Source organism: Electrona antarctica (assembly GCF_951216825.1).
Source record: "Electrona antarctica genome assembly, chromosome: 20".
Taxonomy (NCBI): Eukaryota; Metazoa; Chordata; class Actinopteri; order Myctophiformes; family Myctophidae; genus Electrona; species Electrona antarctica.
Window position 1 is genome coordinate 4,118,334 of NC_136801.1, and position 20,544 is coordinate 4,138,877.

Genomic DNA, 20,544 nt, shown 5'->3' on the forward strand with positions numbered 1-20,544 from the left:
TCATTTTGAAGATTGTCATGTATTTTTGTAAAGGCACTGTGCTGTGCTCAACATGGCGTCGTTTCATTTCAAATGTGAGACTGTGATGTTGTTGTATACCCATCGGAGGCATTTCAATTGTTTATTTTGTACTTTCCTGTCAGCTTATCGATGATGCTCTCCTGTGATTTTAGAGCTGCGTGCTGTGTGCTTGCAACAAGATCTGAGGATGTTGACTTGATGTCAGCTGTGGGTGGGAATTTGTGTTCTTATAAAAATTCAGGCAGGGTTGTAAAAAACTGAAAATGGCAGGCATATATGCTATACTTTTGTGTTGTGAATAAAGTTAATAGAACATCCATAAGCTGCTTGTCGGTATGTACATTCTCACACAGACCGTGGCTCTTTCACTACTGCTGCATGTGTGTTCAGCTATATCATGGGGAAATAGTGGATTAGCCCATTCTGGACGGGAACCCCTTTTGGTGTTTTAACTAAGCATTATGTTATACTTTAAGTAAGTAAGTAGTGTAAGTAGCCTGAGGCCCATATAGGGCAGGAGCCTATCTCCTGTTTCTGTAGCATGAGGCAGCTTGATGTACAAGTACACCCCCTGGACATGACGCTAGTATGTAGCAGGGACTTACCCCCCAAATTGATGCTGAGTGTCAAGCAGGGAGGCATTGGGTCCCATTTTTACAGTCTTTGGTATGACCCGGCCGGGGATTGAACCCCGACCTCCCAGTCTCAGGGCGCCGAGGGCGGACACTCTAACCACAAGGCCACTGAGCTGGTATGTTATAATTTAGCTATTGAAAAATAGCAGATCTACAAGCTCGTAGCGCGCCACTCGAGCTTGTAGGTCTGCTATTTTTGAAGAAATCGTAAAAATGCGGCACAAATCTTTGAATATTATATTCTTTCAGGGCGAACGTTTTTTTTATTTCGACGTCAGGCCTAAATGTATTAGAGAGACAGTTGGCCTTCGGGCTACGTGTAAAAGAGAAGAGGGAGGTTTAAATAAGAAAGGAAGACGATCTACTGTATGAAAGAGAGCCTGAGCGACGTGAGCAGAGGGTGAAGAGGTGATTCAATCCAAAGTGAAAAAAGGAAATGATGTCGGATAATGATGCCATAGCAGTGAGAACGAACAGTGTAGGCGTTCTAAGAAAGCAGAAGGGAGAAAGAAACGAAGACTTTAGCGGTGGCTGGAGATTGGAAGACACATGGATGGAGGAGGAGAAGAAATGGATTCCTAGACAGAGGCCACTGTCTAGGAATCTGTCTGTTGGCAAAAACTACTTTCTGGCCTTGACAGCCCATTCATCCAAACAGAAAGGTCCTGTCTGATTGGATTAAACAATGTTAAACTCACCAACATTGCAGCTGAACGAAAAGCTTGAATTATCCTCTTTCTATCGGCAAAGTTTTTGTTTCATGAAAATCCACCATAGAAACGTTATGAGCTATACTTTCCCTGCATTTGATTATTTTTCTAAGTGTCAGAGTTTGGAAGTGCTTGTTTTCAATAACACAACATTTTTGCTGCCTCCTGCATTATGTGACATTTAGAAACAGGTGGTACGCAGGACGGTTGAGTGATTTCCAAAGAGCGCTTCCAAACCCCAACACTCCATGCTGCTCAATGTCTTGCCACTCAGTCTAGAAAATCATGCATGTGCATGATTTATATGATATAGTGATATAATGATATAGTGGAATAAAGAAGAGCGGTCATTAATGCCAGCTTTTTTTTATACAGAACCAAACACAGTCACCTCTGTGTGCTTCGTAACTGTAAAAACTGACAACTTGGCAACACTCAACACCTCCTCAAAGACACATCCCTAGTGTCTGAACCTTTCACCTTCACCTTCCTTCACCAGACTCCCACGCTCAACACACTGACCATGGTTGCAGAATATCATTATAATAATAACCTTAATTTACTGAAAGATCTGCGTGAGCATAGCTCAGGCAGATCATTTCAAACAGTGCAGCTCTTGCAGCGCTTTTGCAAAGCTCCCTCGCCGACCTGTGTCTGGTGGCGGTGTCTCCTCCGAGAGCTCTGCCGACGTCTCCGCCATCCTAAGTCGCCTCGGGCACAAAGAAAAAACTAGGCCTCGGGCGAAGTGGTGAAGAAGGAGCTGACACGGCGTCGGACGCGGAGGCTGACCGGGCTATAGGCCGTGGTCCACGTGGGTATAGCCTGTTGCAGAGGTCTGTTCACGAAACCTTCGATGCAAGGGTACCGCACGTCGAGCTTCGAGCAGTTAGCTATAGAGGGTATGCGCATGCATAAAGTGAATGGCAGATCGAGTGGCAAATCGAGTGACAAAGTGAGTTTAATGTTGATTAAAGTCATTTGATGCAATCAAATAGGACTTTTCTGTTTGGATGTATGGGCTGTCAAGGCCAGAAAGTAATTTTTGCCAATCAGTAGGCATTTGCACATAACTTCTTGGTATGATGATGATGTCACGCGCATACCCTCTAGGGCTCTGAACCGCTAAGCTAACTTTGAACACACAAACATGCTGATAGAGAGGAAACAAAAACCTTGATCTATCTCTTCAGAAGAGTCAATCCTCTGGAGCGAAGTGGAGTGGAGCGAATGAGGTAAGTCACGCGGGACAGTCGCCTCCATCCCGCCGCCTGGAGCCTTTTGTCCACATGACAATTCTTGCCTGTACGTGTATACGTATTACGTAATGCTTCTGTATATATCACCTGCCTAGAGAGTGATTCCCATAGCGAGCTATAGAGCGCAGTCTGATTAATAAAACAGCCCTCCACTTTGTGTTGTAGACTGAAAAACTCCAAGGTCCGCTGGTCCACTTGGCCTGGCACAAACATGCACCAAAGGCGATCGGTTTCGACGCACCACTTGAAGTAAATGTGCTAAACAGAGCTTTTCCTCTCCCTATAGCCCATAAACAAACTACTAAAATACTTAGGCAAAAGTACTCAGAATAAACGCGGAGGCACAGGCAGATGAAATGAAGGTTTCGGAGTCCAGATTTATAGCAGAGACAAAGTACAAGTCACAGCCATGGGGCCGGAGAGCCCCATGCAATGCATCCGTCAGCCTCTCGGCTTCAGGACACTGCCCCCCAGACCGACAATTCTGACAGTTTATAAAGGAGCCCCAATACACATTTGAATAGCTCAAGCAGACAGTCGTTTGACACCCAAACCTTAATGGTCCAAGTCACTAGGTGTGGTCACAGGAAGCTCGGAGCTAGGAGGCACAATATGTGTCCTGGCCTGCTATCAGCGAGCTGATCTATTAGCATACAGGGTCCCCCCTGCAGCTGCCCATGCATCCTGTCTAAACATGTCACTATCTTACTCATGAGAGACAAAGATCCAGGTTTACACTCTTTTACACTAGTTTAAAACATGGTTATTTATGCTATATTAATGAAATGTGGTTCCACCAGATACGACAGGCACTTGGGCTGTAACACCCCCCTGTATGCCCCCAATGCATTATCCCTTACATTTGGTATAAGGCTTACTGTATTTGTGTATAGTGCCATATTTGTTGCATCATGCATCTTGGGATGTATGGTGGCAGGTGTATGCATGTCTGTGCAAGTGCAAACAGGTGCGTTCTTGGTTATTTTTGGCTGACACGGATATGCAAAAACGGCTGGACCAAATCAATTAACCACATTAACCCCACAAACTCAACGCATGACATGTTGTGAGCACGTAGAGCGGCTATTTCCGCTGTTTGTCGAACGACGAGGGATTAAGTGGTTAATGGTAGCGGCAATAACAGCTGACTGCTACTATGGCAACACCATAGCAATAATAATAATAAACACCCCTGTTCACTCTGATTAATGGAAAGACAAACAGGCTATAAAAGGCTCAGCCCCCTCGTGGCTCAACACTTCCACTTCATAATGGAATTAGGGGTTCGAGACACTGGGGAGAGGAAACGGGTGGAGAGAGTGACGGTACTGGAGGAGCAGCAGCAGATGGAATGTCAAGAGGTAAGGCCACGTTCTTCCCGTCTGAATTAATGACTGCAGCCTCGGTCCACTAACCTGCCTACACACTGTTTAACCTGCAAAGTATCTGCAAGAGAGAGAGAGATGTGACTGAAATACGGGAAAAGCCTCATGCATCTACGTACTATGCATACACACAGAATTATGCACAGTAGGGACCGCTTGAAGTATTGGCAATTTATTACATTTTCTATATGGAATCAGACTCCCAACACATATGGCACGTAGAGTGGATAATTGTTTTGTTTTACAATTAACATCGGGGCGGTGACGTGCAACTCGAGCTGATGGGTGAAACCGGTTTTGCCGACTTACTAATGGAGGACCTTTAAAAACAAAGGCACCTTGCTGTGGTTGGTGTGATTTTGGAAACGTTGGCTACAACAGAAAGTTCATGCACACTTTGCACAGAGGTGAGGGGCTGCAAATGTCACTCCGAGGTGAGGTGGAAAGTCTGGTGACACGTCTGTTTTTCTGTGCCCGAGTGGCCCAATGGATGCTATGCTTCTACATTGCGTCTCTGCGTCTCAGTAGATGTAAGAGCCCTCGATCGCTTACTGAAGTCTTACAATAACTAATAGATCTCAAGCAAATGAAGAGCCAACAACATGGGATCTTAGTCTGTGGAAGGCAGTAGCGTTTCCAGGAATTACATTTTGGGCAGGCCAGATGTGTTGTTGTCCCCCCCCCCCCCCCCCCCCCACGCACAGTCAGGAGCACTAAAGGCTTTCAAAGAGATGTACCTGCCAGACGAGTATAGGCTACAAAGGCTGAAAGGCTTGCATTTGCATTCCAATGGGTCGCGCTCTACGCGCAACGGCCAATCCGCTGTCCACTAATAGTTCTCAGGTCTGGTGTTTGTCCTCTCTTTTTTCTCATTGTATGGGTTTTGGCCTGCAGGCAGAAATGGATTTGGACAGGCGGCCGCCTAGCCTCGCCTTATTGTAGATACGCCACTGGTGGAAGGTCACATGTAGCATTCAGATAGGATGTGGTCATGGCTGAGGGAAGTAGGGGTGCTGGGGGGGCTGGAGCACCCCCTCCCCCCAGGCACAGCCCCCCCCCCTCGGACAGTAGGGGGGAAATAATAATACTTTTATTCAAAACAGATTTCTGTTACTAGGCTTAATAAATATGCTGTATCACAGTATCAGCACCTTATCCTGGTTAATTGCCTATGTCAGTTTTCTCATGCGTGTACTGAACGTTCAGCACCTCCTAGTGTAAACATCTTCCCGCGGCCCTGGATGTGGTTGGGAGCAATCTTAAAGCCTTTTTAAACAAGTCACACTTGCTCAAAGCAAAATATAGAGCAGGTCCCATTACTGTACTCATTACTGTACTCATTACTGTACTCATTCTGTCGCTTAGTCACACTCATGCATGCACACACACCGTTTCACACAGAGCATGACAAATGCAGTATCATACTTGCTCAGTCAGGCATGACAACAACTAAAAAGGAATCATCAGTATGATATCTACATCAATATTAACGAAGAAATATAGTCTACTCAGGACGAAGAACTTTGCCAATTTGACCTTTCATCTCTGACCTTTAGATTTTGAATTATGTGAAAAATAGCTCATTTCAAACTTCTCTTGGAGGGGGGGGGGGGGGGGGGGGGGGGGTGTAAAATCTGCTACGATACTTGCTAGTTGCTACAAACAAACTTGAAACCAAAATTAATTATAACTAGTGTGGACACCACTGAACAAACCAAGCAGGAGTCGTGGAAAGGGTTGCCTACGCGGGCATTTATTAATTGAAATGTCACACACACACACTCAGTCAACTTAGGTGGTTATCAAATGTTCAACTTAAATCCTTCCTTTCACAGGGGAAAACTGTTAGTCACTGGTGTGGTTTATCTCCCTATCAGGGACAGTTCTAAAGCTCTACACGGGGTTCCAGTAGTAGAGTGGTAAATCACAAGTTGTCATATTTCTTCTGCGGGTATTTCCAATCCACGGTTGCCTGTGAGTGAGAACAGCTATTAGTTTCTTCATTTCAACACATGGTAATTTAAGAGGGAGTGTGTGTGTGTAACCTACCGCCAGTACGCCGCGCCAGTGCTCCCTCCGGGAGTCAGTGGAGAATGACAGCGTCAAGCGTCAGCGTCAAACATTTAGTCGCCGCAGGCTCGGAGCGCGGCCGTTGCGTAATCAGTCTGATTGATCAGGGAGATTGGCAGGTATCTGTGCTCAACGATGACGCCGAGGGCGGGGCGTGGTCTTCGGGCCTGCGCTCCGTCTCTGACGCTCCACTGACTCCTGTTGGGGCGGCGCACTGACGGCCCGCTGTCATGGGACATCCCACAGTCCCACACTAGAAAAAGTCTCTGCCAGGTCAGGTACTACCGTACTGGTAGGTTATTGTGGACCAGCAGTTCTCCAATCACGATGGAATATGAAAAATCAGACAGATCTTGTAGGAGTAATATAAAAAACATTGTTTAGCAATAATCTGCCTCCTAGTGGCTCTGTAACAGCACAATGTGAAAAGAGTGCAGGCATGTGATGTGCGTGCAAAGTTTCACGACAATCGGACAATTCACGATTTGAGGCATTTTGTTCATAAAATACAACAGGCAGATCTGAAGAAAATTAGGGCAGAGGTTCTGGTCTGGCATCCAGGGAGAGTATGTGCATAGAGCTAACGGTGCTGGAGATTAGCTCAGACGGGCAGGGTGCAAAACAGCCATGCCTTTGGCATGGCGGAGACAATAACAGATAAACCATAAAGGAAAACATATTTAAAGAGCTGCATGAGGCCTCATTCACACGTACCAAACACCAATCAAGTTTTTTTGGGCCACCACAATGCTTTTCCAATGGGAGTCACATGGTTTGATCAAACATTTGTGTTTGATCGCTGATTGCTCCCCCCTCATCAAACAAAAATGTTTGGTCAAACCATGTGACTCCCATTGAAAATGAATTGGAGCAGCAATCAAACAGCAATCAGACATCGCACACGGACCGAACATTTGTTGTGTAGGTGTGTACGAAGCCTGAGAGCTCATTCATCAAAAGCTACCAATAGATAGAGCTTTTGCATAATTAACTAATCTTGGCTATGCTACAGATGGCTACGGATTGTTTTATGGGGCATTGATTGGCCAGTGCATTAGTAGTAAAATTGTGGAAAGGTGACCGGACTCTTAATTGGCTATTTGCAGTGCATTGTCCTCAGCAGTTGATTAATCATTTGGCGGACAGCCTGCCTCTGATAACGTTGCAAATGTATTTATGCAATACAGAAAAGCTTAACTCATTTTGGGCGGGAACCCCTTTTGGTGTTAGCATTATGTTATGCTTTAGCTATTGAAAAATAGCAGATCTACAAGCTCATAGCGCGGCACCGAGTGGCGCGCTACGAGCTTGTAGGTCTGCTATTTTTGAAAAATCGTGAAAATGTGGCGCACATCTTTGGATATATATTATTTCAGAGCGAACGATTTTAAGTCAAGTCTTTGCTTCTGGGGTGGGGGTCCCTGGAACAATATATTTTCAGATGGGGGTCGGCGGCCAATCACATATCATTTTTGGAGTCCTTGACATGAAAATGTATAAGAACCACTGACATAGAAACATAGGTTTTTCTGAAAACTATTTAGAAAACCTTTTTTTAGAATCGTCCTCAGGACAAAATGGATTAAACACCCCTTCCTACAATCAACCCATGAAATACAGCATGTGGAGCTGAGCCCACTCTCATTTGCAGCTCCTCCATAGTTCCTGTGTCCCCTGCGAGGTGTCATGTCCCCTGATTAATTAACAAACCATTCTCTTCGACTCGGGCTCAATGACAAACACCTAAACGAGGGCTGAAAGTTTTGTGACTTTGCATTTGTAATGAGCTATAGCTAGTTAGCGGTATCGATTGCGGTGTGTAAATGAGATCGAAAATCGTGTAGAGGGCTCTGCACTGCATGCTGGAGCTCAATTTGCTCTAAACCAAGATAACCAGTCTCAGAGGAACCCCATGAATCATACTGCATGAATAACCAATTTTGACCTGAGATCAGATTCTAAAAATGTCTTCTAAATCCTGACAGTTTTCTGAAAAAGCTATGTTTCTATGTCAGTCGTTCTTCGATTTTTCAAAAATAGCAGACTTACAAGCTCGTAGCGTGCCACTCGTTGGCGCGCTATGAGCTTGTAGAGCTGCTATTTTTCAATAGCTAAATCACAACATAATGCTAACACCAAAAGGGGTTCCCGCCCAAAATGGGATAAACATGCTGCCTTGCATTGAGATGTCGTCTTCTTCTTCTTCGGCTTCTTCTTCTTCTTCTTCTTCTTCTTCTTTTTCGCTGTAACGTTTCACTTATTTTGTCTATTTTATAATATGTTTTTGCTCTGTGTTGTGAAAACGTTTTTTTATTCAGGGGATACGTGTTTATGTTACATATTTTTTCCTCTTTTCTTTTGACCCTTTTCTCCCCTAATTTAGTGATTATGCCAATTGATTTCTCCCCTCTCCCCTCCCCTGCTATTGGATCTTACTGACTCACCTGAGCGTATAGAACATTTGCCCTATACTCAGTATACTGCGCTTCCCGCTAAATAATCCCTGCTGACAGGCGTCGCCACAGCCTGTAGGATTAGGTGCAGTGACAATTATCCCTGCCCGGCTTCCCTCCCCCAAACACGGAGCAATTGGGTTTGTGTAGATTAGACGCTTGACAAAGCCGGATGCACCACGGTGGATTCGAACACACAACCTCCATCGATTTAGAAGTGTCCAGGATCCACTTGTAGTTTCTCAAAGAAAAATAAAACCTGGATATCAGATGATTTCTTTTTATATTAGTTATTAAATATGTTATCACGTATAGTAGGCTATAATATTGATGTTGATCGTGATGAAGATATGTACTGTACCAATGCCAGGGTATAACTGGCTCTCGATGGTGACGTAATAATGATATGTTTCAGTGTCGGGTGGATTAAAGGTAATGCCCCTATGTATACATGTATGGAATCTGACACCAATGGCATATCAAGCACAAATTAATCATTACGTCATACGCTGCCACAGGACATACGCATCGGAGCACCGGACAAAAAACAATACTTGCACGCTCTGCTTGCGCAAGTAATAACCACCAGTAAGACGCCTGAGGGCGAGAAGTGTGCACGCAGACTGCAGACTGCAGACTGCTGGGCGAGCGCTGGTGCTATTGCATGGGGGGGGGGGGGGTCAGATCAACATATGGAATTAATTCTGTACTGGTGCATATATAGAGCGTGTCTTGAGTGTACAGAGTTTGATGAGGTCAGATCAACATATGGAATGTCAGAACAGGTCAGCTCCATATATACTGTAGAGATCTAAGGGTGGCAGCGGGGACAGTGTCTTGAGTGTACAGGGTTTGATGAGGGCCCAGGTAGGGGCCGGGCCTTAATCTTCGGGCCTGTTGAGAACCGGCTGCCGGGCGCAGCTGCACTAATAACTTTGGGGTAGCGGTTTCGAGTGAAAATCAACGGATAATAACCAGTATAGGTTACTTATCAAGACGATCTTACAGGCCTACTGCAAACAACAACCCACCTCAACCTAAACATAACCGCAAGCAGAGAGCAGCGCATGCAGTCACTTCCCTGTTTCCTAATCGCAGCCAGTAGGCTCCCAGACTACATGCAATAGGTCGATAAGATCGTCTTGATAAGTAACCTAATTGATCACATTCGAAGCGGGTGCTTTGCCCTGACCAATTTGGTGCTCGAGTTTAGCTCTTCCATTGCAGACAGTTCCACATATCAATATATTGTTGTGTTCATAAACTCACAAATGACTGCATGACTTTATGTCTTTGAAACATTATTATTAAGGTGTCGTTCTATAAGGCTACCCTAACCCATCTCAATGATGGAAGTCAATGAGGCTTGTGGCTGAAACCGATTTGGAGATTTAAATGACACCATTGATACACCAGACAGCAGAGCTTCTGCTGGGGGGGGGGGGGGGGGGGTGCCTTTATTGTCATTATGGCAAGGCTCTGAAAGAGATAGTTTCACTTTCAACATATGGAATGTCAGAACAGGTTCTGACATATATCCATATATGGAGATCTAAGGGTTTGTGGTTTGAGGTCAGATGTAGAGTTGCTGGCCAATATTGATGACATCAGGGATCTCTATATTATGGGCTTAATTGCGACAGCAAGTCGCATTTACTATGACATCAGGGATCTCCATATATGGGCTTAATTGCGACAGCAGGTCGCATCTATGACATCAGGGATGTCCATCACTGATGATGTCATGTGATGTCACGAGACCTGGGCACCATATATGGGGGCTTTGCCATGTATGGGGATTTGGAGTGATACACTGACTGACTGACTGACAAAAAAACGTACGATTTCATAGTAAATGCGACCTGCAGAGATTATGGGAGCAACTCAATATTTGAGTCACATCATGGCAAGGTAACTACACACAAACCAAACCTCTACCAACGTTTAATTGTATTTTAAAGCATGCTGTAATTCATTTTGATGCTTTTTTTAGATTAATATATAATCTCTTTTAAAAGTGATTAGAGGTGCCGAGCCTCCGAGAATATTAGCATCACAAAGAAAGACTCTTGATTATCTTTTTCAGACCAGGTCTTTGGCCTCTGAAATGCTGTTTTTAAGAGTTAACCCATTTTGGGCAGGAACCCCTTTTGGTGTTAGCATTAAGTTATGCTTTAGCTATTGAAAAATAGCAGATCTACAAGCTCGTAGCGCGCCACCGAGTGGCGCGCTACGAGCTTGTAGGTCTGCTATTTTTGAAAAATCGAAGAACCACTGACATAGAAACATAGCTTTGTCAGAAAACTGTCAGGATGTAGAAGACATTTTTTAGAATCTGATCTTAAAAATGCTGCTTTTAAGAGTTAATGAGAAAGCAGATGAATCAGAATGAAAGAGTCCCTCCTCCCTCTTTACTGGAAAGCAAGTGGGAGCCTAGTGCCCATATACGTACGTCCCGAGGGAACGGATTCATTTTCATTCACCTTGGATGCAGAGGCAGATAAAAAAGAGCAAATTACCGCCAGAAAATTACAATTTTACCCAAATGGAAGGACATTGCTTTTTTCGCCGCAGATAAGCACTCTTAGAAACAGAGTCAATATTCCATCACTACGGGCATTCATAAGTAATGCATTCTGTGCACGGTCACACACCTGTCTCACTCTGAGCCCTCAGCAGCACCTAGCCTCCCCTCCTCATGTCATTCTGTCGAGCAATTAAAGCTAAACCCTTCCATGGGATGGTGGTGGTGGGGGGGGGGGGGGAGCGAGACCCTCAGTGTGTGTGTGGGTTGAGGGGGAGAGGACATGTGAATGTGTCAGTGAGAGAGATACGGTAGACAGAGGGGGCGTGTTCGTCTATTTTATACTGGCAGAGGACGAGTTACAGCAGTGCCACATATACAATTTAATTACATTAAAAGTATGTCCAAAAAGTGTGATGAAGACACGTTAATTGGAGGATGCTGAGTAGGATGTACAGTAAGCCTATATTGTTCTTCTCCAGTCACATTCAGAAGAAGAACACACAAACCCTACCAGGCATGCACCATTCCTCTCTCTCTCCATCGTTGCTACGCTGGGTCCTCCATTCTTAAACAGTGTTCAGAGACATTGGGTTGAGGAGGTCTGATACTGAGCCCAAGTTTTCATTTTGTCTCATGACGTCAATGCCAATGCATGGCCCTCATTAGCACATAGACTCACTTCAGCTGTTGGAGTAGTAAGACCCAATTCATTACTTAATTATTATTGGGTTTTTTCTGTTCTTTTTTCACCTAAACATCATCATTGATGTTCATTGTTTAGTCTTGCAATGCCATTGGTCATATTATTTGCATATAAATACCCCCCACAGAGGCACAAATTTACACAACTTCAAAATCTCTGGACATAGTGCAAGTGACCTTTAATCTTTAACCCTGATAAACTAAAATGCATGTAATACATATATTTGTGTGATCATTAGAATGTCTAGAACACGTATCATGTATTATTGTGAAAGATATCCACCGAATGTAAATTATTAATTTATTATTATTATTTTAATAATTATGCATACAATTTTCATTACACTTTTTTTTTTCTTTACATATTTTTTAACATAGGTCCTAGTAGTACAAAGTAGTAGTAAGGTTGAAATCTCTTTTTTGCAAGTAGAAATATATCCGGGTCTTACAGGGTTAAACGGTATACAGGACAGCTGTGGGCACCAAGGAAGAGTGGACACCTCAGTGTTAAATTGACTATGTTTTTAAGTCATGTAAAGTATATGTGATTAGAGCATGCTTAAAGGACCACTTCACCACTTTTCAACATCTCTTCATATAATTGGTCCTCACTAATGTTCATGATAAAACACCACCATTTTTTCCTACTCAGTCTGTGTCTCATAGGAGGGCTTTGGGCAGTTCGGACACCCGTCCACCAGTGACATCATCATTAGGCAGATTTTTTTTTAAACAAGATTTGTTTTAACATATATTTAGATTATTATTATCGTGAGAACGATGGCTTCAACTTTTGCATTGCAACTTTTCAGGAAAAGAAAGCCTGCCTTTTCTATTAGCTTGGATTCACCATCGATGATGTCACTGGTGGACGGGTTTCTGAACTGCCCACAGCCTTCCTATGAGACACAGACTGAGTAGGAAAAAATGGTGGTATTTTATCATGAACATTAGTGAGGACCAATTATAGGAAGAGAAGTTGAAAAGTGGTGAAGTGGTCCTTTAAACATGTCTACAATTAAGGTCTAATACTTCTAATTGCTACAAATTGCTACAAAATCTGTATATCCAGTCATTTTGGGGCATTAACAAAAAGTTGAAGGATAGAATTAGGTCTGGGCCTGGGCCGTGGCTCAGCGGTCCAGGCACCTTGGCTGGTAATCCAGTCTGGCAGTGTGCCGCGGGTTCGACTCCCGATCCCGACAGCCTTTACTGCATGCATGTCTTCCGCCCATCTCTCTCCCCATTTCCTGTCAGCCTACTGTCTGTCCCTCCATAAAAAATATAAAATAAAGGTGAAAGCCACAAAAAACCAAAAATAATAATAAATAATTAAGTCTGATACCATGCATGTTCACATCATGTAGTATACTTTACATTACTTAAGCCACATTTTTCAAATATAAATAGTTTTGACATTTTGGACAAAATAGTCAATTTTACACCAAGGTGCTTAGATGTCCCTAGTGTCTACCTATCCATCCTGTATCCTGTCCGTTTAAACTACTCCAACAGATGAAGCACCAAAGACAGCAGAAACCTTTGGTTTCTAAAAGGTTTCTGCTGTCCTTGGTGCTTACCGTCACCTCCTGCCTCCCTCTTCAGCTCCCTCCCCCTCTCTGCTGGGTGAAGCCGTAGTCCAGGCATTAGTCGTCAGCGGTGAGCAGCAACAGTCTTGAGGCGACGCAGTGTATTTATGTTCCTTTGTCTTCCACTGCCACCCTCCTTCCTTCCCCTAATGCTCACTTATTTTCTCCCATGTCAATCAACCTGAATCGTTAAATCTTGCCTGCTTGTGTTCATATATATCTCATTAGAGATTGTGTGAAAATGGTATTGGTTGGGAAGACTGTGTGTGTGTGTGTGTGTGTGTGTGTGTGTGTGTGTGTGTGTGTGTGTGTGTGTGTGTGTGTGTGTGTGTGTGTTTATTGACTGCTGTGTACGTGCACTGGCTAATCCACATACTGTAAAGTATGTGGACGTCACAAGCTGACATTTCAACAGAATTGAGTGAATAATCAACAACAATAGTCCATGGGCCAGACCAGAAGTGAGGGACATTTTTGGTGGCAAAATCTCTTTGCTACCATTTTGTTTGTTGGGTCCATATAAGTACTTTGAGACATGATAGCATTTTCAAATGAATAGCTTTAATACTTTCTTGCGCAAGCAGAGCGCGCAAGTAATAGTTTTCGTCCAGTGCTTCGATGCGTATGTCGCAACAGTGATGTTTGTTTTAGAAAAGAAGCTGAGATTTGACAGTTTGTAGCGGTCGACAGTACTTGCGCGCTCTGCTTGCGCACTAGTAGGCCATTTATGGCCTACTTGAGTGCAACAAGCAAGTAGGCACTCGACAGAGTGCAGTTCTAGTTGTTTCTGCATTAACTCCCATTATATGCAGAGTATAGGAGTTTGTGCAGTTTACTGTAGATGGTATATGTTACAATTAAGTTTGATTCACACTTATAATTACACACACAGATGCTATGACATAAAAAGTATGTTATAAAAGTATATAAACATGTAGGCCTACAATAGTAATAAATTAGCATAATTAGCTAATTATTCCCCAAAACAAGAAATGGCTATAACTTTGCTTTACTTAACTTAGAAGGGTGATCTAAGACTCTAAGTCTATATTTGTGATGTTTAGAAATTAATCTGTTACCATGGTGCAATCATGCCACCTTTTTAATTTGCATAAGTCGTGAAAGAAACAAGGTCAAAATAAGGACATTTCTAAATTTTTCACATTTAGTCAATGATTATCTTAGTCTCTCTTAGACTCTGAGTCTATACATGTCCTGAAATTCGTATCTTGCCATGACCAAATTATTCAACCTTTTGTCATTTAGCATATTTGCATAAATTATGAAATAATTAGGCTGAAACACATAAATAGCTATTATATATTTTTAAGTAAATAAAATAATGTCTTGTCATAATTAAGTTAAATGTAACCTTGATGACTGGTCTGGCTACTTTCAAGTCTTCATGCGCACAACTGAAGCTGAGGATGTCCCTGATGTGGACACCATGTCAACAGATGACCTGTCACCCTCTTGGGGTTCCTAGCAAGATGTCCCTGAGGACTTAGCAGTCACTACTTATTGAAATGACCAGTTGCCCTCTGAAAGACCTGAGGAAACAGAGGACAACAGTCCTACCTCCACCACACCCGAATATCCCTATCTGGTCTGGACAGCATATAACTCAATCAAGGCATGCTTTGCATTTGATTGCAGCTCTACCTCATGAATGGCAAACACTGATAACAGTCTTGAATCAGACACAAGGGATCAACTGCATGATCACTGGAATACCGATAAGCTTGGACCCAACACCATAGATAGAAGATAGTTGGCTTGATGGAGCCTGGAAATAGGCACATGTACAGTATATGGCCCTACCACAACAAGGCATATACTAGAAGCAAAGCACAAGAATAGGGCTGTAGAAGCACACATGAAAACAGTCCTATTTCCCAACCAGAACGGTTCATGTGCAGAGTCAGCGCAGCTGGTTGAGAGCATGAGCAGCAGTCCATGCTACTACAATAAAATACAAATCTAAAATGGATATTTAGATATTTTTGGGCTTTTCTGTCTTTTGTAGCAATATTAGACCTTAGCTGCCAAATGTTCAATCATGTTCTAATCATGTATACTATATTTTTAAATACTGTTTTATTTTTTAACATTTTGGACCAAATGGCAAATTTTACATCAATGCCCACTCTCTCAGATGACACCGCTGTAAATGGTAAATGGTGCATTTATATAGCGCCTTTATCCAAGGCACTTTACAGAGATTGTGCATTACATTCACCCATTCACACACACATTCATACACCGATGGCAGCTGAAACTATGCAAGGCACAAACTAGCACATCAGGAGCAATTAGGGGTTCAGTGTCTTGCTCAAGGACACTTCGACAGTGACTCTGGGGGAGCCCGGGTTCGAACTGGCAACCTCACGGTTACCATCCAGCCACTCTACCCCTGAGCCACCGCCGTGTCGAGCTTGTAGGTCTGCTAGTTGAATTAGAAATACTGCATAACCAAGTAAGTGGTTACATTGATTATCCACAAGCAAAAAGCAATAAAGAACATGAATCATGATACTTAAATAATACAACTCAATACTGAGTTCCACATCAAAGGCCATAGAGAGACTAATTAAGAACAGATCAACAGCTACCTACTAGGCGAACGCAATCTCCTGTTCGAGTTCCAGTCTAGCTGGATTCAGAACATCCCACTCCACTGACACCTGCCTATTGTATTTGAACGACTACATCAAGCACAAGGTAGATTCGGGCAAGTACTGTGGCATGGTCATGCTGGACCTCCAAAAAGCATTTGATACTGTAAATCACTCAATCCTACTCGACGAACTGAAGGCGATAGGCAGGCCCGGACTGGGCGGTCTGGCAATTCTGGCATTTGCCAGAAGGGCCGCGCAAGGTGGGGCCGGCCCAAGCGCAGAAAAAAAGAAAAAGAAACAAACAAACAAACAAAAAACACCGGCCTGCTGCCGGGCCGGCCCAATTCTGAGAATTGGGCCGGCCCAGTCCACTCTGTCCATAATCTCATAGGGGGGTTGAAGTGAATGTGACATTGGTGGAGGAGTAGTGGCGCCTCTGTTCCCCCTCGGCCGCTGAAGTGGTTTGCTCCGTTTTACTCTGACGTATGCTAATTCAAAAAAGACTGGCGCGGTGAAGGACATTAACGGGTAACACAGCGGAAGAAAAAGTGAATGGAAAGTGACATTATGGATTAAAAAAAGCCGGTAGAAAAGACGTGTTGTTGTCGGCGACGAAACTGCAGAGGAGCCGGCTAGCTCTAGCAGCACCGCTGCGGGTGGTGGTAGTGGTGGTGTTTCACCAAGCGCTGCTGCTCCGGTTCCACCACCACCGCGCATTCTTAATCCCGAGGACCCCGAGCCCGAGGACTTGGACCTGTGTAGCCTATACTGCATACGCAGTGCAATGTTGGTGTGTGCGTTACAGTGTTTGTTTTTGGCTGCTGCTGTGCCATGCTCTTGCCTCTTTGTCTGTTGCTGTGCCATGCTCTTGTTGCTGTGCCATGCTCTTGCCTCTTTGTCTGTTGCTGTGCCATGCTCTTGCCTCTTTGTCTGCGTGCGAAAGAGTAACTATTCCGTTTCCGTATTTATAGGCTATTTGATGATTATGCGTAAAGCCATGCTCAGTGGGAGTATGGTGCCTGGCTGACTGGATGAAGTCAGCATGCAGGCAGTTGTTGTTGTTGACCGTTGTTTTTTTTTCTCTGTGGAGTATGGCTTGGTTTTGACATACAGTAATGACGTCATAGGGCCGTTGACCATCAGAGATGCCAGGGCCGATTTTCTTAGCCAGTCCGTGCCTGGCGATAGGATTTGATAGTACATCAGTACGCTGTATGAAATCCTTGAGGGAAGAGAACAAATGGTTGACATAAATGGAACAGACAGACAGAAATGTCCTCCCCCCTCTCAGTGAACTGTGGGGTGCCCCAAGGAAGCATACTAATAATAATAATAAAACTTTATTTGTATAGCACCTTTCATGACATGAAATGCAGCTCAAAGTGCTTTACAGAGCAAGGCATAAACATTAAAAAACAAGAGCAGTAATGCAATACCTAGTGCCCCAAGGAAGCTACTAGGGACGCTATTATTCCTATTATACATTAACGACATGAGTGCTGCGTGTAATTGTAAATTGTTCCTGTTTGCCGACGACTCAGCACTGATTTCGGGAGAAGACAAAACACAACTCACCAAAATCCGAACTTGGCTTACAGATAACAAACTCTCATTGCATCTTGGTAAAACATGGCAACAAGAGTGATCAAAAGAGTAAATCAAAGAACAAGAAACTCAGTCAAGAAACTGAAAATGGGACTAGCATTCAAGATTGTAAATGCAGCTCTATACCCTCCAGGCCCTCAGTGCCCATTTACTTGACCGATTACCTCAAAAGGTGAGCAACTCCCACAGCCATAATACTAGAGCCACCCATCTTCAGAACAACTCCCACGGCCATAATACTAGAGCCACCCATCTTCAGAACAACTCCCACAGCCATAATACTAGAGCCACCCATCTTCAGAACAACTCCCACAGCCATAATACTAGAGCCACCCATCTTCAGAACAACTCCCACAGCCATAATACTAGAGCCACCCATCTTCAGAACAACTCCCACAGCCATAATACTAGAGCCACCCATCTTCAGAACAACTCCCACAGCCATAATACTAGAGCCACCCATCTTCAGAACAACTCCCACAGCCATAATACTAGAGCCACCCATCTTCAGAACAACTCCCACAGCCATAATACTAGAGCCACCCATCTTCAGAGCAACTCCCACAGCCATAATACTAGAGCCACCCATCTTCAGAACAACTCCCACAGCCATAATACTAGAGCCACCCATCTTCAGAACAACTCCCACAGCCATAATACTAGAGCCACCCATCTTCAGAACTAAAGGTGAGCAACTCCCACAGCCATAATACTAGAGCCACCCATCTTCAGAACTAAAGGTGAGCAACTCCCACAGCCATAATACTAGAGCCACCCATCTCCAGAACAAAAGGTGAGCAACTCCCACAGCCATAATACCAGAGCCACCCATCTTCAGAACTAAAGAATGGGTGAATTCACCTTTCACAGCACTGCCACTCAAGGGTGGAATGCCCCGCCCCCTTCCCTCAAAACAAGCAGATCACTGGTTTCCTTAAAAAGGGGTCTGGAAATTCACCTGTCACTGTCATCAGGTCAACCCCCCCCCCCTTTTTATCAATGTATTTCTATTCCAACATGTACATGTAAATGGTAAATGGTAAATGGTGCATTTATATAGCGCCTTTATCCAAGGCGCTTTACATAGATTGTGCATTACATTCACACACACATTCATACACTGATGGCGGCAGAAACCATGCAAGGCACCAACCAGCACATCAGGAGCAATTAGGGGTTCAGTGTCTTGCTCAAGGACACTTCGACACTAACTCTGGGGGAGCCCGGGTTCGAACTGGCGACCTTGCGGTTACCATCCGGAAACTTTACCCCTGAGCCACCGCCGCCCCGTAGGATTGAATGTGTTTGAGAAACATTAATTGTTTGTTGTCACTGTTGTTATTGTGAATGAATGCATAGGAAGGTCTTCCTTCGGTGCTGTCCTTTTGGACCAATGCTGTACTTGACTGTACCCTAGATTGTTACTGTTTGCATTTTATTGTCCAATAAATTATCAATCAATCAATCAAACGAACAATAGAATACACTAAAATCAGCACGTTGGTGTATGACTGAATGCATGCATGGTCACTGGTCACTGTGGTCAGGGAGCACCTTCAACACCTTCAGGGATGAGTGGTACCATGAGAACCATTGGGCTGAACTGGGCCTTTGCCCCATGAGACAAACTGATTCGTGTAACGTCTGTCACAAAAATAAGTACATAAAGTATCACGTGTACAGAATTAGGATCTTTTTTTTTTTTTTTTAATAGAACAGTTACTTTGTAGATTTTGATTAGCTCACACTTTTGCCATTTCAAAAGATGTTTTATATTTGAAATCATGATCGGACATGCTGCACAATCTTTGGAACTTTTACATTTTGCTACGAATAACTTTGTACTTTTACTCAAGTACATTTAAAATTGCGGACTTTTACTTGCAGCAGAGTATTTCTATGTTCTATATTGATGATACTTTCACTTAAAGGGACACTTCACCCTTTTTGCAAAAGAATATATGTTAATGACGTTTAGAAGATTTAGAACACTTTCCTGGGGGTCTTTATGTGTGTAATATGTGGTTTTAGATATTTTAGATTTTAGCAGTGAGCCCAGTGTCTCTGATGTCATCGACACTGGACTCACTTCCTTCCTGGACTACAATTCCTATAATGCTTTGGTGCACTGCTCCTCCTTGTAGATAGGGGGGAGGTCTGTCTTACTGAGACAACATGTAGTCCAGGAAGTAAGTGAGCACAGTGTACATGACATCAGAGACACTGGGCTCACTGTTAAAATCTAAAATATCTAAAACCACATATATTACACACATAAAGACCCCCCAGGAAAGTGTTCTAAATCTTCTAAACGTCATTAACATTATTTCTAATGTAGTTTCCCTTAAAGTAAAACATTTGAGTACTTTTTACCGCCACCGAACAAGAGTGCATTGAGGTCAAAACAACCATTAGGGCAGGGGTTCTCAACCCGTGGGTCGCGACCCCTCGGGGGGTCGCCAAATTATTTTAGGGGGTCCCCAAATTATAAAAAAAAAAAAAAAAAAAAAGATTATTTTTTGATTTTTTTTTTCACGATTTTTAAAAAATAGCAGACCTACAAGCTCGTAGCGCGCCACTCGGTGGCGCGCTATGAGCTTGTAGATCTGCTATTTTTAAATAGCTAAATTATAACAATGCTTAAAACACCAAAAGGGGTTCCCGCCCAAAATGGTTTAAGGTTATTGTAGCAGTCAATTTATATTGGGGGTCGGGAGGGGGCGGGGCGGGGGTCCCGAGACGTTGCCAAAGCATTTTCGGGGGTCCCCGGCCAAAAACGTTGAGAACCCCTGCATTAGGGCAACGTGAGTGAAGAGCTGAAGGCGAGCATGGCGTTTTGCCCATAGAGTTATATATAAAAGGTTTTGCCGTGTGAATTTAAGGCGTGCGTGTAGTTTTCACAGCTGGGACCTGGGATAAATCAGCTGTCTGCGGGGAGGCAAGGCCAGAGCAGCAGGGGGGGGGGGGTCTTGG